An 18033-nucleotide genomic window follows, 5' to 3' on the forward strand; every position below is an offset into this window, starting at 1 on the left:
AAATGCTTACGAATATGCTCATCCAAACTGAGTAGCTACAGTGGGAGAAGTTTTCCGTGCCCCATTTTCCAGTAGCTTTTTTCTTTCCTGGGCATCAAATGTTCTTAATGCAGCAGCTGGAGATAAAAAAACAAAAAACAAAAAAAAAACCAAACTTGTTCCCTTTCAAGAAAATGTAGCTTTGTCCCCACTTTTCAGTTGAACTGTTTCATCTTCACTGCATGGGGATCTCAAATGTAGTTTGAAAACTGGGAAGACCCATAAAAGCATAATTGCTACTGTTTCATGTGAGGTAACAAGGTACTGGAGGTTTAAAGCAAAAGGAGCCTGAGTGGCTCTCTAGTCCTAATTTTCCATAGATATAGCTATTTTTAAATGGGTTCAGCGTAGCAAAATTGCATTTGAAAGAAACAAAGGAAGAGAAACATAAGATCAAGAATTCTTTCCAGTGACTCACTAAACAGTGGTTTGATTCCTAGGAGTCTCTTATTCCTGTAGGCAGCAGACCTCAGTTACATCAGCGAAGCAGTGAGGCAGAAAGCTCACACTTCAGGCTACTTTTTTGCTGTGGCTGAAGGTCGTCAGTGTTTAGAAAAAACACTGAAAAAAAAAACAGGCACACCTGACCCATCTCTCTGACTCTAACCATCCATGATACAATGGCCATAGGGGTCCTTCTAAAACACAGATCCAATCTTGTTTCCGGGAACACCACTCTCTTCTGGTTTTCCTTCTATTATTTTGGTTTTTCCTTCTCTGTCTCCATCGAAGGCTGACCTTTCTGATTCAGTTCCTCCCATGAAGTTCCTCAGGGCTTCAGCCTAAGCCCTCTCAGTACTTTTTTCATGTGATCTCCGCCCAAAACCTCAAACATATAGGTTTAATGCCCACCTACAAATAACGAATATATTTACTTCTCCAGCCCAGGTATTTCCTCTGACTTCTAGATGCATTCATTCAATTGCTTCCTTGACGTCTTTACTTAAACATTTCAGTGGCATTTCAGACTCAGTTCAAAATGAACACATGATCCTTTATTTTTTTTTTTTGCATTGTCACTTGTGTTGGCCAATGGCCCTGCCAGTTGTCTGGCTTCACAAGCTAGATTCAACTGGCATCTCCAACACAGTCCTCTTCCTCTAGTTCCAAGTCTATCACCAAGTTTTCTCTCGTTGAAGGACAAATAGCATATGATGTCACTTACATGTGGAGTGTAAAAAAAATGGTACAAGTGAACCTATTTACAAAACAGCAATAGAGTCACAGATATAGAAAACAAACTTATGGTTACCAAGAGGGGAAGGGGGGAGCTGGAAGGGAAAAATTGGGAGATTGGGATTGACACGTACCCTACTATATATAAAATAGATAACTGAAAAGAACCTACTGTGTAGCACAGGGAACTCTACTCAATACTCTGTAATGACCTATATGGGAATAGAATCCATGTATAAGAAACTACTGTACAGAACAGGGAACTATATTCTATATCTTGCAATAATCTATTATGGAAAAGAATCTGGAAAATAATATATATATGTATTATGTATATGTATATGTGTGTGTGTGTGTGTGTTTATATATATATAACTGAATCACTTTGCTGTATACCTGAAACTTTGTAAATCAACTATACTTAAAAAAAAAAAAAGAATAGGGCAGAACTTCGAGGAAAGAAAGCATCTCTAGGCACGTCCAAGAAATCAACTGGAACTGAGCTGGAGATCCACATCAGAATGTTTGTGGTAGTCATAGTTGCTTTGGTTCTTAGTTTGTTGATCCGTTGTACAGGACACAAGCACGTTGCTGCTTTAATTTTCCCTGATCTCTGCCTTCACCTGTGCCCTGTGGAATCTCTTCCCCATCTATTACCAGCATGCTAGGCAGGTCCCAAGGTGTGCCTGTGATCAGAGGACCATGTTCAATATATGCTTTCGGGCTGTAATTAGCAAAATCCAGACTCGGAACAAATGAAATAAAACAAATGACTCAGTTTCTTCAAAAAATAAATTGTGGGAGTGGGGGTGGTTTTTGGGTGGAGGGGAAGCATGATGGGAGAGAAACATGTAAATAAAAAGAGACAAAAATATATCAGCCAAACACAGTGAGTGGACCTTGCCTGGATGTTGATTTGAACCAACTGCAAAAAGTTAACATCTATTACATTTTGAGACAAGTGAAAGTTTGATATCCCATTTGGTATCAAGAAACCATGACATTTCTTTAGGTGATATTAAGATTGTGGTTTTATTTTTTTTATTAATGTTATTAAAGTATAGTTGATTTACAATGTTGTGTTAATTTCTGCCGTACAGCAAGAAATACATATATACCTATGTATCAATTATACATATATATTCTTTTTCATATTCTTTTCCATTATGGTTTAACACAGGATGTTGAATATCGTTTCCTGTGTTATACAGTAGGACCTTGTCATTTATCCGTCCTATATATAATAGTTTGCATCTGCTAATCCCAAACTCCCAATCGTTCCCTCCCACAACCCCCTCCCCCTTGGCAACCACAGGTTCTCTATATCTGTGAATCTGTTTCTGTTTCATAGATATGTTCCTTTATGTTGTATTTTTACATCCCACATATAAGTGATATCACATGGTATTTGTCTTTCTCTTTCTGACTTACTTCGCTTAGTATGATCATCTCTAGGTCCATCCATGTTGCTGCAAATGGCATTATTTCATTTTTTATTATGGCCAAGTAGTATTCCATTGTATGTATGTACCACATCTTCTTTATCCATTCACTTGTTGATGGACATTCAGGTTGTTTCCATGTCTTGGCTATTGTAAATAGTGCTGCCATGAACATAGGAGTGTATGTATGTTTTCCAATTATAGTTTTGTCTGGGTATTGCCCAGGAGTAGGATTGCTGGATCATATGACTACTCTCTTTTTAGTTTTTTGAGGAACCTCCATACTGTTTTCCATGGTTTTATTTTATTGTTTTTAATATCCTTATCTTTAGGGGTATATCCTGAAATATTTATGGACTAAATTACATAATTTCTGGGATTTGCTTCAAAATGATATGAGAAAGAGGAAATTGATGAGGATATAGAGGAATAAGATGGGCCGTGGGTGGAGAAATGTGGAGTTGGACCTCTCCCAAGAGTGCAACGGCAGAAGATGCCAGGCCTCCCCAAGGCTCAGGAGGCCTCTGCCTCCTCCCTCAGAGGGAGCCATGGGCCAGTGCACACTTCCACATGGAGGGAGCCACCCTTCCCTGGGGGCATTCCCCGGGGACCCACACTCTCCCCACAGGGCCTCCAGCCTCCATCCCTCTGATCCCCACCTGTCCTCATCTCCCAACCTACCATCCAGAGAGGAGGCCACAGTGGACTCACCTGTAAGTGCATCTCATGACCCTTAGGATGAAGCCCACACCCCACACATGTGACCCACGGGCCCCCTTCCCACTTTTCCAATCTCATGTCTGTACACTGCCCCCCTGGCCACGCCTCCCCAGAACTCGGCCTTTTTCAGTCCCTCCAAGCTTCCACACAGGCTATTCCCTCTACCTGTTCCCACTCCCCACCTATCCCACCTTTGTACCTGGTGTCTGTCCTTCACATCTTGGTTTAGATGTTATCTATTCTAGGAGTTGTCCCTCTGAGATAGACATGATGCTAGAAGACCCAGGTCCCCCTTCAGGGAAGCTCTTGCTGCCCTATTGTGAGGAATGCATGAGTGGACAGCACCACTGAGAGCCACACAGCTGCCTCATCCAGCCGCTGAGGAAGGTGGTGTCAGCCCCACTTGGAACCCTGCGACCGGCAATCTTCTCTCCAGAGCCCCACAACGGGTGGACTGAGGCTTGTTGAGACTGCATTGCAGCTCAGTTTCTTCCTTGGCCCCGTCCTGCTTCCTTCGCTTACCTTTCCCAGGAGTTGACCCCATGGAACGTCTCACACCTTACTGAACTCCATCTCAGCATCTTCTTCCCAAGAACCCAACCTGCAATTTTGTTCTATCCCACACTTCTTTCTGTTCCCACTCTGGGGCAGAAAAACTCTTCTAGTTCTTCAGCCAACACCCATTCTCATCCCATTCTTTCAGGTCATCCCCCTACATCATAACCATCTATGTAAGAGTCTGTAGCCCCCACTGGATTAGAAGCGACATCCGGCAGGCTCACCCTGGTGCACTCCGGACCTAGCACAATTCTCAGTACATAACTGATACTGAGTCAACCAACAGAAATCCCAGGGAGCAGGGAATTGGTACCCAGTATGAGAATCCCATTGTTTATGGTACGCATAAATGAATGAATGAGTTCCCCTATTTCTGAGATTTTCCAACATTTGGCCTAGGAAGCCATAGTTAATGAAATGAAAGCATCAACATTTCAGAGCCATAAGAAACTAGAGAGAAGCACCATTCTTAAAAATAGGTGGATTATTAAGAGAACCATGCTAAGATGAGGTATGCAATGGATGTAGCCATTCTTTGCATCTGTTAATAAAGAACTTTGTTGCCTGGACAAGACATTTGAGGACACCATCCTACAGATATGTTCAAAGGAAAGTTTTAAAAATACTCATAAAAGCTGAACATTGAATGGGAACTGGCATGCCCTGGGGTGTGGAGGGCCTGAGGAGTAGTATAGATATAGTAAGCCTTCCAGCGTTTACTTCCTTTAACAGCCATGGGACTCTCTAGGGCCATTTTAGGCCCATTTTCTATAAGGAATCTACAGCCGGAAAGAGGCTGTCTGGATTCTCTTCCTGAGTACTTGCAGGATCATCAAAGCACAGAGAGAAAACAAAACCTCCTCTCTCTTTCCTATGTCCTGCAAGTAGATCTGCCAAATCTCTATAAAGCAAAATGAGTAATAAGAATACCTGACATTTGCTGACTGCTCCATATGTGCCAGGCCTGTGCTGGGAACTTGATGTGGGTTGTCTAAGTAAACAGGTTGCAGGTTGCCAGCAGCAACCCTGGGAGACAAATGGTATCTCCCAGCAACCCTGGGAGACAAATGGTATCCCCAAACAGGTGCAGAAGCTGAAACTCAGAGATTAAGTTGCCCAAAGTTTGTAGGAACATCAAAATCAAGGTTTGAATCCAGGTCTCTTTGATCCCATAGCTCATCTTCTGAGCCACAAATGACATTGTCTCACAAAGACCGTGCCTGTCATAGGGACTGACTGCGGCTGCTCTCAGGGCAAAAGGAAGACACTGGGAGCAGTGAGACAGCTGTTTCACTGGGCTCATGCTCTGCTGTGTCAGCAAAGACCCAGTTTATAAAGGTCCAGAGCCTGCCTTGTACTTCTTTCTGAAATATGCTAAGTGCATTAAAAGTTCTGGGACCAATTCCAACGTTGGGGGTGGGTGGAGGGATGGCAGTGAGAGGTGGTTCCCACACACCACCAAGCAATTCTCCAAACACCCGTTGGGTGTCCTACAGTTTAACTCAATTCTGACACTTTCAGATTCCAGTCTGAAAGCTCAGTCCTACGAGTCTGTCCCCCACCCCACCCCAACTTAAGACACCAATGGCAAGCCCAGAGCAACTGGCTACAGATTGGAGGTTCCAAAGACTTCCTCCTAGGGTTTGTTTAATCTGCTAGAGTGGTTCCAGACGCCAGTCACAAGTCCAGATTATTACCTGTGCTTCTGATCAGCAGCCTATAAATTAGAAGTTGCCACGACCCCCTCTTTGGGTTTGATTAATTTGCTAAAGCAGCTCATAGAGCTCAAGAAACCTGTTTACTTACTAGATTACCAACTCATCTTAAAGGGTATTAAAGGATACAAATCAACAGCCGGATGCAGAGATACATGGGGAGAGGTCCTGAACAAAGGAGCTTCTGTTCTCATGGAGTTTGGCGTCTGGCACGGTGGCACTTGGAAGTGTTCTGTTTCCACAAGCTGGAAGCTCTCTGGACCTCCTCCTTTTGGGTTTTTATGGATGCTTCATTACATAGGCATGATTGATTAAATCATTGACCATTGGTGATCGATTTAACCTCTAGCCCCTCTCCCCTCCCTGGAGTATGAGGAGTGAGACTGAAAGTTCAAACACTGTCTTCAGGGTTGGTTCCCATGGCAACCAGCCCTCGTCCTTACCTGCTTTCCAAAAGTCACCTCATTAACCTAAACCCAGTTATGGTGGAAAATGGCTTGTTATAAATCAGGGGTCCTCAACCCCCGGGCCACGGACCGCACCGGTCAGTGGCCTCTTAGGAACCCGGCCACACAGCAGGAGGTGAGCAGTGAGCGAGCGAAGCGTCATCTGCCGCTCCCCATCGCTCGCATTACCACCTGAACCATCCCCCCACACCCCCGCCACCGGTCCATAGAAAAATTGTCTTCCGCGAAACCGGTCCCTTGTGCCAAAAGAGTTGAAGACTGCTGTTATAAATAACAAGATACCCATTTTGCCTTTGTGGCTCTGATTTCAGGAACTGAGGACAAGAGACCATAAATGTAAGGGTTTATCGCTAGACTCAATTCCATTCCATTGATCCATACGTCTAAATTTACGTCAGTACCACGCTGTCTTGATAATGTAGCTTTGTAGTAAGTTTTGAAATTGAGAAGTGTGAGTCCTCCAACTTTGTTCTTTCTCAAGATTGTTTGATATATTCTAGACCTCTTGCATTTCTATATGGATTTTATGATTGACCTGTTGATTTCTGCAAAAAAGGCAGCTGGGATTTTGATAAGGATTATGTCGCCTCTGTAAATAATTTGGGGGACTTGTGCCATCTTAACAATATTAATTAAGTCTTCTGCTCCATGAACATGTATGTTTTTCCATAGGTTACTTTAATTTCTTTAAAGAGCGTTTTATAGTTTTCAGTGTACAGATTTTATAATAATCTTGTTATATTTATTACTAAATATTTTAATCTTTTTGATACTATTGTAAATGGAATTGTATTATTAATTTCATTTTCAGGTTATTCATTGCTAGGTTATAGAAATACAGCTGATTTTTGTATATTTATCTTGTATCCTGCACCTTGGTAAGCTTATTTATTAGTTCTAATTTTTTTTCTTGTTCCTGCAGTTGCTTTGAATTCTTTAGGATGTTCAATATACATGATCGTGTCATCTGTGAATAGAAATAGCTTTACATTTTCCTTTCCAATCTGGATGCCTTTTACTTCTTTTTCTTGTCTGATTGCCCTGGCTAGAACACTCAATACAATATCGGATAGAAGTGATGAGAGCAGGCATCCTTTTTTTGTTGCTGAACTTAGGGGAAAAACATTTAGTCTTTCACCATTAAGTATGATGTTAGCTGTGGGTTTTTGGTAATTGCCCTTATCAGGTTGAGGAAGTTTCCCTTCTACTCCTATTTTATTGCATGTTTTTATCATGAAAAGATGTTGTATTCGTCAAATGCTTTTTCTGCATCTATTAAGATGATCATGCTGGTTTTGTCTTTTATTCTATTAATATGGTTTGTTTATTACATTAATTGCTTTTGGAAGTTGAACAAACCTTGCATCCTGAGATAGATTAATTATGGCATATAATCCTTTTTATATGTTGTTGGGTTTAGTTTTCACTATTTTGTTGAGGATTTTAGCTCATATTCAAAAAGATATTAGTCTGTAGTTGTTGTTGCTGTTGTTGTTTTTTCTGTAATATCTTTTCTGGTTTTGGTATCAGGGTAATACTGACCTCATGGAATGGGTTGGAAAGTGTTCCCTCCTGTTCTATTTTGGGGGGGCGGTGGGAAGAGTTTGTGAACGATTGGTAATAATTGATTTTTAAGCTTTTGATAAAATTCATCAGAGAAGCCGGGTTTTCAGTAGATTCACAGAGCTGTGCAACAATCACTGCAGTCTAATCTTAGAGAATTTCTATCACCGCAAAGAGAAACCTTGTGCCCATGATCAGTAAATCTTCCTTTCTCCCAGCCTTAGACAACCAGTGCCCTACTTTTTGTCTTTATAGATTTGCCCATTTTGGATATTTCATACAAATGAAATCATGTAATATGTGGCATTTTATGACCGATTTCCTTCACTTAGCCAATTGCTCGAGGTTGACCATTGTTGTATTAATACTTCGTTCCTTTTAATTGCTGAACAGAATTCTATTGCATAGATATACCAAATTTTGTTCTTCATCAAATGAAAGACATGTGGGTTGTTTCCACTTTGGCCTATTGTGAATAACACTGCTATAAACATTTGTGGACAGGTTTCTGTGTGCATCAGCAATGTTTTTAAAAATACGCTTTAAAAATTTTATCCAGCCTTTTAGTTGTTTTCATCAACCGAACTGCCAGAAACAGAAATCAGACTGTACCTTTCCCTCTCAACTTGTGTCTCCCTTTTAGGGCGAGGGACACGGCCAGGGGATTTGGTGGCCCAGCATAAAGAGAATCTCCAGCAGTCCCATAACTGAGGGCTTTATGCGGGGGAATATAGGACCCCGAATGAAGGAACAAAGAAATCCACCCATCTATAAATACCACCCATTCATTAATAGTTTTTGAGCATCTACTATGTATGGGCCAGGCCCTGTATGGGAGGCTGAAGGTACAAGAGAGTATAAGACAGAACTGGTCCCCTGACTCAGAGAGCTTACATTTTAACAGAAAACAATCGAACAGGCAAGCCGCAATACAATATAAAAAGTGCAATGAAAAAGGAAGAACAGCGGAATATGGGAGTGAATAGGAGGTCTCACAGCCTAGTGTGGAGAGAGTAGGAAAGTCTTCCCAGAGGCAACAGGAGCTACTTCAATTGTGTGTCTCTGAGGTAGGAGGTTGACGTGCGAATGAAATTTCCTTGCACTGTTCATACTCCGTTATCCAGAGACCCTGATGCAGAAATACACTTCAGCAACCCAGGCCCTCCTCCTGGTAGGACAATGAGCTTGGCACAGTGCTTGGCAGACGCATAGCAGGTTCTGTGTGTGTGTGTGTGTGTGTGTGTGTGTGTGTATTTGTATGGGAGACACACACACACACACATACACACACACAATGAATGAATCCATGCCAAATTGAGTCGTACCCCCCAGGTGACTGTGATCTAGGCGTCTTCCTAGACTTGCAAACTGCTGCATGAGAGCTCTCTTCTTGAGGGCAGAACAGAATTGGGGAATGTAAAGCTTGTTCTTCAATTCTCTGTTGGACAGCTGCAGGGCTGTCCAACAGAACTCTCTGTGATGGTAGAAATGTTCTAGATCTGTGCTCTGTAACTCACTAGCCTCACGTGGTTACTGAGCACCTGAAACCTGGCCAGTGTGACTGAAGCACTGAATTTTTATTTCCATTTAATTTTAATCGATTTAAATTTAAATAGTCACATGTGGCTAGTGGCTCCTCTATTAGGACAGCATACCAGAACCATCACGACATTTATGGATGCAGTTTTCAAAGAGCTTTCACCTCCCTTGTCCCTTACTGTCTCTTTTGATCCTCACAACAGTATTATGAGAGACAGACACCAGGCATCTTTCATCTCATTTTACAGATAAGGAAACTGAAGTTAAGAGTTGCCCCAGCTAATGACTGAGCTTGACCTAGAGACCAGAGCTCTTGAATAATGGGAGAGAGTGAAGTTCTTCCCTCTAGACATCAGAAGATGACCACGAAACCCAAATAATGTCTCATCTCATTGCAATGACTGTTTAAAGCATTGGGCATCTGCCGGGAGCCAGCCCTGGACTAGCAGAACTTCCAAGTCCAGATCCTAGAGCGAGAATGGTGGCCATTCCCACGGTCGACCACTAGAGGGGGCTACTGTCAGCGGAGCAAGCTCTGACACCAGGTCGTCTCCCTTATTATAGGCTTTTCAAAGGTGGAACAGATGGTCATCTTCTTGGTGATATTTCCATGTCATATGCAGGAACTGGCTCCCAAATAGCTTTCCCTGAGGTCCAAATGCGCTGATTAGATTTGAGGGGTTTTGGGGTCTAAAGTTATTTAGAAGTAACTTTCCAAAGAATCATTAAGACTTACCAATCATTTTTTGAACGTAGACTTGACTAGGAGAAAGAAAGAATAGAAAAGTAATGGGAAGAGGAGCAGGGTGGGAAAGGGGTAAGATTTGTGGAAGGAATAGGTCACTGAAAAGGTAGGAGCAGAGGAAACAAAAGACAAACCTCAATTACTAGCCCAATTCCTCTCTCACTGGGACAAAAAAACACATAAGGACTTAAAAGGATTCCCATTATCCCCCCTATGGCTGGATGGAGAGGTAGGGAGGGTTGCATGTCCTTCTGGGACTAGGTCCCAGTCTCTGATTTTTAATATTTCCATCTTATCCCAAGAAGAAAATTCTCCCCTGGGTCTTAAGCAACAGCTCTTCCTTATTTCCCTCTTCAAACCTGTGAACAAGTTAGACAAGGCGGCAACACTACATTCTATCAGAAACTGAGCTTCAGTGAGCCCAGTGACGTCCCTGAGATCACTCAGCTGGTAAATGGCAGAACTAGTGTAGAACCGGGTCTGTGTGACTCGGCCTGACCAGTATGGTTGCATAGGTTGGGCACTAGCCAATTGCAGGAGGTGACTTGAACTCAAGCATCTCCCTAGATGTGAATGGCCTTTGGGTATGGATAGAGGCTGGAGGTCAGAGGAAGATGCCCTTCAGTGAAGAAGAATTTGCTAATAATAATAATAGCAATAAAGAAGAAGAAAGAAAGGAAGGAAGGAAGGAAGGAAGGAAGGAAGGAAGGAAGGAAGGGAGAAAGAAAGAAAAAGAATAAGCCCATTCCTTCTTGACCAGGAAAGGAACAGAAGCACCAGTGAGAAGATAACAAGCATGGATTGTGGAGGCAGCCAGACTGTGGGCCACAACTGGCCTCTATCACTTACAAGCTGGCTGACAGGCAGCAAATTCCTTAGCTTCTCTGAGCCTTGGTTTCCTCATCTGTTAATAGTGGGTAGGGAGGGGAGGGTCACGCTTTTTCAATGGTTGTTGCAAGGATTAAATGAAATAATGTATGCAGAGGTTTTGGCACGGTGCCAGGTACAGTACAGGCTCCGCCAAGTTCAGCCACCATCATTGCTATTGTATGTTTGGTCAGCAGTCAGTGCTGTGGAGCCAAAGGCTGGACTGGGAATGTGGAAGTCACGGACGGACCAAGAGCTGAGAAACCCTCTGCAGTCTTGGTTGCAGCCTGAGGAGACTGGGCAGCTGGGGAAATCCCACCCCGAATTCTTAACAGGAAAGTTGTTGACAGAGATGATCTATCTTGGGTATGCCAAGCCCTCACTGTTCTTTACCCAGACCATTTTTTCAGGCTTGTATCTTGAGGAATGGGATAATGTCTCCCTCTGGACAAAGAGGAAGCTTGCTTACCACACTCTATAAAAGCAGCGGCTGCCTCAAACTCAGTGATCTCCAGCTTTGATGCAAACCCACTGCGCGGACAGCATCCACCTGGGCCCTTCTGCATGACCCTGTGTGACGTGAGGGTGTGGAAAATGGATACCTACATGGTGCTCACACTGCTTTCTGTGCCACGAATAACAAAGTCCTTTGTCTCTGACTCAAGAGTGCCATGTCTTCTGCCAGCCTCCATGGAACAGAAACAGGCTAGCTTATTACCTGGGAAGTGGGGCAAAATCCCAGACCCAAACAGGAGGCTTTGGCAGCCTTCTGTATGGAAGGAGGGACTATGGAGAGTTGTCACTTAGAAATTCTTTTATTTTTAAAATTTTTATTGAAGTATAGTTGATTTACAATATTGTGTTAGTTTCAGGTGTACAGCAAAGTAATTCAGGGAATATATATATATATATATACCTTTTTCAGATAATTTTTCATTATAGGTTATTACAAGATATTGAATATAGTTCCCTGTGCTATACAGTAAATCCTTAATATTTATCAATTTTGTATATAGTGGTGTGTATCTGTTAATCTCAAACTCCTAATTTATCCCTCCCCCCCTTTCCCTTTTGGTAACCATAAATTTGTTTTCTATGTCTGTGACCCTGTTTCTGCTTTGTAAATAAATTCATTTGTATTATTTTTTAGATTCCACATAGAGGTGATATCATATGATATTTTACTTAACGTGATAATCTCTAGGTCCATCCATGTTGCTACGAACGGTATTATTTCATTCTTTTTTATAGCTGAATAATATTCCATTGTGTGTGTGTGTGTGCGTGTGTGTGTGTGTGTGTATGTAAACCACACCTTCTTGACCCATTCATCTGTTGATGGAACATATGGTAATTCTATTTTTAGTTTTTTAAGGAACCTCCATAGTGTTCTCCATAGTGGCTGAACCAATCTACATTCCCACCAACAGTATAAGAGGGTTCCCTTTTCTCCACACCCTCTCCAGCACTTATAGAAATTCTCGAAGTTGCATCTGACTATCAAACACACTAGGGGCAGGAGAACGCATTGAAATGTATCAACACTCCCGCCCTTCCCCACAAACATCCCCTTTGGCGTCAGCACAGCCTTGGCTGAGGCCTCATGAGTCAGGCAGGCAGCTGAGTTGCATCAGGAGGCCTGCCACCCTGGCCTGCTTCTGGCTGTGTCCTAGATGGCACTGCTGGCCTTGGGGAGAGAGTGGGGTGAGCCTGCAACGCTTTATTGACTCTGAAGTGTACAGACTGTCCTGCCTCCTAGGAAAGGTCTGAGGCCAAGTGGCTCGACTTTTAAGAGATTTCAAAATTCTCTTATGTCACCGATCTTCAGCATTATTAAAGAAGAGCTGAAACTGAGAATTTGAAATCACAAACATCGAGGGTCTCCGGTTTTTATTTTATTAACCATTCTGTGTGTGTGTACTTTGCTGTTAGCCACCTGGAATCCTTGTGGGAAAGATGAAAGGTACAAACAAGCCAGCAAACAGACGTCAGAAAGGCAGAAAGCCCACACTCAAATCTCCTGCGGGAGATGCTGGCCAAGTACAAAGGAAGTGAGAAAAAGGAGGGACGGAGATTTTCAGAACACAAAATTGACATGCTCTTTGAAAGCTGTGTATAAACAGAAGTTTTGTAAAACTCCCACTTGAAACACACAGCGAGGCGGAAGGGATCGTTCCTCATCTCGGGACTCTCCGGAGGCCCATGGCTACTGTCAAGAAGGTGGAAATCTGAGGCATATCTATAGTCTTTAATGTTGATCCTTGTTTTTCAAAAAGGAAAGGAAATGAAAGGAACAAAGGGCAGGTTTAGCTGACAAGGAAGCCTGCAGAGGTGATACTATAGAAAGAGGGGCAGACTCTCTCATATTTGGAACCATCAGAGGTCTGACAATGGGGGTCTCCAGTGACGACACACTGGGGTCCGGTTTTGAGATGTTTGGAAGGAGGCCATGCTGTGAATTCTCTATCCTCATTGTGGGCGTGAGAAGCCAGCTGCCTGGGCTGAGACAGGAGCCTTACCTTACCTGTGCTTACCTTACTTGGGACCAGAAGGACCCAAGTTGCCAGTTTGGGCAACAGGAGAGATGTTTTGGCACCTAACCAGATCACCAGAAGGACAGGAGCGCTCTGGGGCTGAGACGACAGGAACCAAGGGCAGGAACCCAGCCCAGAGGCTCCCAGTCACTCCTCTCTGCTATGCTCTCTCTCAACCGTGCTTCCAAAATGTAGAGTGCCTGTCCACCAGATGCCAGCTCTACCACCAGGGAGGGACTGCAGCCTGGCTCAAGCTGAAGAGGTCAGCATACAGGGGGATGCAGAGTGCAAGGGAGGACTGTGTACCTCCCTGTGTACAACCAGAGAGCTCTCTTCTTTCTCCTTGAACGCAAAAGCGGGTTTGCCTAGGAATGGAGGTCACAGGTGGTAAGATGCTGACAATCATAGGTGGCTCCTGCTTCCTCATCCGTAGCTCCTTTGTTAACCCAAAGCACGGGAGCCTAAATGCAGGGCCTCCCCCCATCACGGGAAACAGCTCTGTGTGGGCCCTGACTCAGTGCATCAGTTACAACCCTGGCTTTGGGACCAGCTCTCTGCACTTTGCAGCATCCATGAAGCAGCACGGTGTCTGCAAACTCCTCCCTCCCCGCCGCCACCTCATCTCATTGGTTGGCTTATCCCTTGCGCCTGACTGGACAGATTGACCCCCCACATCCATCCCAACAAGGCTAGTAAAACAAGTTGCTCCCTGGCCCTCTGAAGAAAACAGTGCATGTCCCTGGACCATAAGAACTCACCGTCTACAAGTCAATCCCAAGGAGCCCTTGGCACCAGCCTCTACACTAAGAACAATAGCTGACATCCATCGTGTGCTTTCTCCAGGCCAAGGTCTACACTGGGTACTGTCCAGACATGTCTTATACTCCTGATGGGAATCTCTATGAGAAACAGACTGTATCCTCATGTTATAGATGAAGACACTGAGGCACTGAGAGGTTAAGTGACTGGCCCAGGCTCACACAGCTAGTAAATGGTAGAGCTGGTTTCCAGTTGACCAGTCTGACTCCAGAGAGGGGCCTTCCTAACCACTCCATGGCTGGTGGTGCCCCTGAGAGGGGAGACCATTGGTTCATCTATTCATGACATCATGTTGCTGGTTGGGGAAGGGATTCATGGCAGGGAGGTGGGAGGCCCTTGGGGGTGATGCCCTCTCTATGCAACATTAGTTAATGCCTTTAAGCCTAATAACAGCAGCAACAATAATACCTGTCCCATAGGGTTATTGTGAATATTAGTTAATGCACAGAAAGTACTTAGCACAGAGCCTGGCACTTGGTAAGTGGCAAGTGTCAGCTCTGCCTGCTTGGTAGTTGCACTGACGACCACAGGAAATGCTTGTCATCTGGCATCTATGACTCAGACACAACACAAATTCAACTGGTCTGCAGATCTGCTGATTCAGTTTCCTATGCAGCTCATAATTCACCTGCCCTTCTTAGTGGTGACAACATTCCTGGGCAGAACAATGTCTTTGAATTAGTCTGTCTCCGTGCTTTCTCTCCCACGCCTGAAGCTGCAGCAGGGAGAGAACAAGAGACCTTGGGGTCATTAGACTTGCACACAGAATCCAGCTCCATCCCTTCTTGGTGTGTGATTTCAGGCAGACCTCTTAACATCTTCAAGCCTCAATTTCCTCATATATGAAATGGGCAGGATAATACCTACCTCACAGGTAGAGGGGAGAGTAAGATGAGAAAATGTAGGTATAACTTAGGATACTGGGTCTGACATGTACCTCGTGTGACAGACTTCATTTTCCAGAATGGTCACGGCAATAGTGATATCTCTAGTCCCTTGTGCTCTTTGCCTCCCCCCCCCCTCCATATATATATGCCTTTGGCACCCTGAGCTACCACATAAGACGTCCAACCACCCTGAAGCTGCCACACTGGAGAGACCCTGGGAGAGACCACGGAGGGAGATGCCCCGGGACTCCCCACTCTTGTAGCTTCCATGCTTTTGAGCCACCTCAGCTGAGCCAAGCAGAGATGAAATACCACCCCCCCCACCACCCCAAGCCCTGCCCAAAGTGCGGTTTTGAGCAAAATAAATGGTTGTTTTATGCTGCTAGGTTTGGGAGCAATTGTGATATGGCCATAGAAACAGAAACACCCAATGTCATTATTATCCCTTCTTCATGGTGTGGACTCAATACCCTTGGTTATCTTTCTATAAAACAGCATCTATTGGATCACAGTCCTGATTAAATATACTTTTGCCCACTCCCAACATCTATGGCCACAGGACAAGGGCCAGAATCTTTGACACGGCAGCTCACGGACCTAGAGGACTGCCCAGACTCATCCCCACCAGCCCCTGCAGACCAGAGCCGTGGTTTCCTGGGGACGCCCTGCCTCTGTGCCCACGGACCCCTCTGCCCTCTGACCTCAGCTCTGTCTCGTTTTCTCACTCATCCACGTTCAACTCACACGTCTCCTGCCTATTTCCCCACTTCTTTAGACCAACAGAACAACCTGTACAACCCGTGAGTTTGACATTTACTATACACGGTACTGTGGTCCCCTCTGGTCTTTTCACCCGGACTATAAGTTTGGGGGCGTGGGGCACGGAAGGCAGGTACAGCATCTTATTTATGTTTGCATCTCTCATCTAACACAATAAAGGATTGTTGAGCTGATGTGTGTGTGTTCCCTTTAAGCGTGTTTCTCAGTGTGAATCACGCGTGATTTGGGATGCTTTATACATCCTCCACATATTGAGAAGCCTGAAGAATCAGCTGCTATATGTGGTCCCTACCAGACTGTGACGCGAGGTGTCTCTCCAACCCTGTTTCTCAAACGCAAAGGGGCCCTGCATCTGCCATCAGCTCTGTTATCCCCGGGAGAGGCCCCTGTCTGTTTTCATCTGCCATCTTGCTGCTGTGGCCATTCTCATCTCAGCACTGCTATAGTGTCATAGGTTTTGAGGCTGTCAAAGGAAGAGTCCTCAAGCATTGTTTGCTGTGATCCCACAGTCCTGGGCCCTACCTGCCTGGCTCTGACACTGGGAGAAATCCCAACCTCTGAGCCTGGAATTACGCCTTTATGATGTATCTCTTGGCTCCTTAGACGTATGAGTTAGATGTGAAGCTCTTCTCAGGTGATGGCCTGACCGACTCACATCACACCCATCACTTCTTGGTTTACTGATCCCCAGGCAGGAAAGGGGGCAGGGCTCCGAAAAGACCCGATGCCCACACAGCATCAGCACAGAGGGATCCCTCTGCCCAAAAAGCACTAAAAGGGCTGCAGGGGAGCCCAGCTCTAATCTGGCTCTGCTGGCACTTCACCACGACCTTGGGAAGGTGCTCCAGTTCTCTGTTCTCATTCTCTCAGCTGTGTAACCAGGAATCACACAGCCATCCCTAGGCAGCGCTAATAGCATGTAACTAAATAGCAGTAAAAGACACACTTAGGTTCTTTAGAAGAAATGCATTTTGCAGAGGGTGAGGATGTTACTAAGTAGAGACTTCACATTTATCAGCCGTTCATTGGATGTCTGGTGTTACTCTACAGAGAGCAAATGTGGGTGGTGGTGTTTTTTTGTTACCAGAAGCCCTAACGAAATGCACTCCTCTCCAGATCACTGTGATAGTTTTGACTGAGAGGCACAGACGACTTGAGCAGTGGCTGGCTCTGCCTTTTCCGTTGATTACGTCTGTTTATGACTGATGTATGACGTCAGTTGCACATTCCTGGACAGCTGTGACATGTGCCCAAGCCTGAGTCTGTGAATTCTGTAGGAAAAGGGAGCAGTGACGTGACAGCAGGAAAGAGATTTTTTATTTTTCAAGATATAAACTATTGACATCTAATTTTAAAAATATTATTATTACTACTATTATTATGATTATTTTGGCTGTACCGCACAGCTTGTGGGATTTTAGTCCCCTGACCAGGGATCGAACCCGGAACTTTGGCAATGAAAGCACAAAGTCCCAACCACTGGACTGCCAGGGAATTCCACCCAAGTTCTTTTAAATAAATAAAGATACTGCTTATGGTTATTGCCTCCAACTACCTCCCTTCCAGGTGAAATGGAATTGAGAGAGTAAATAGACCAGCGAGAGAGGAGGGCAGGGAACATCACGGGCTCCTTTGCGGATCCCCTCTCCGTGGCTCTTCTGGAAAGGCTGGGACAGGACAGCTGATGGGCCCTGCTGGTGGCTGTGGAGCTCTTAGAGACAGAAGAAGGGGGAAAAGAAAGAATCTGAAGAAGACTGGATATATGCATATGTATAACTGAATTACTTAGCTGTACACCTGAAACAAACACAACACTGCGAATCAACTATACTCCAACATAAAATAAAAATTAAATTAAAAAAACTTAACACCGCCCCCCCCAAAAAAAAGAAGGGGGAAAAGATTCAGCCTGGGTTCTCCCACTGGGTCCCGACTGTGAGACTGCCACATGCAAATGTTGGTGGAACCTCTGTTCTTCCCATATACCCCCCTCACCCCAGCTAGGGACGGCGGCACGTGGCTGAGCCCAATGCTTGATTCCCAATTGCCGAGGGTGGTGGGGTCTTAACAGATCCGTCCAGGGATCTGGTGTACCTGCCCCAACAAAGATAAGCAAGGAGCAATTTGTTTCCTGTACCCGCGACCTCAATTAGACTTAAACGCAGAGGCTGCAGGTTATAAT

The sequence above is a fragment of the Phocoena sinus genome, chromosome 8, assembly GCF_008692025.1.
Source record: "Phocoena sinus isolate mPhoSin1 chromosome 8, mPhoSin1.pri, whole genome shotgun sequence".
Taxonomy (NCBI): Eukaryota; Metazoa; Chordata; class Mammalia; order Artiodactyla; family Phocoenidae; genus Phocoena; species Phocoena sinus.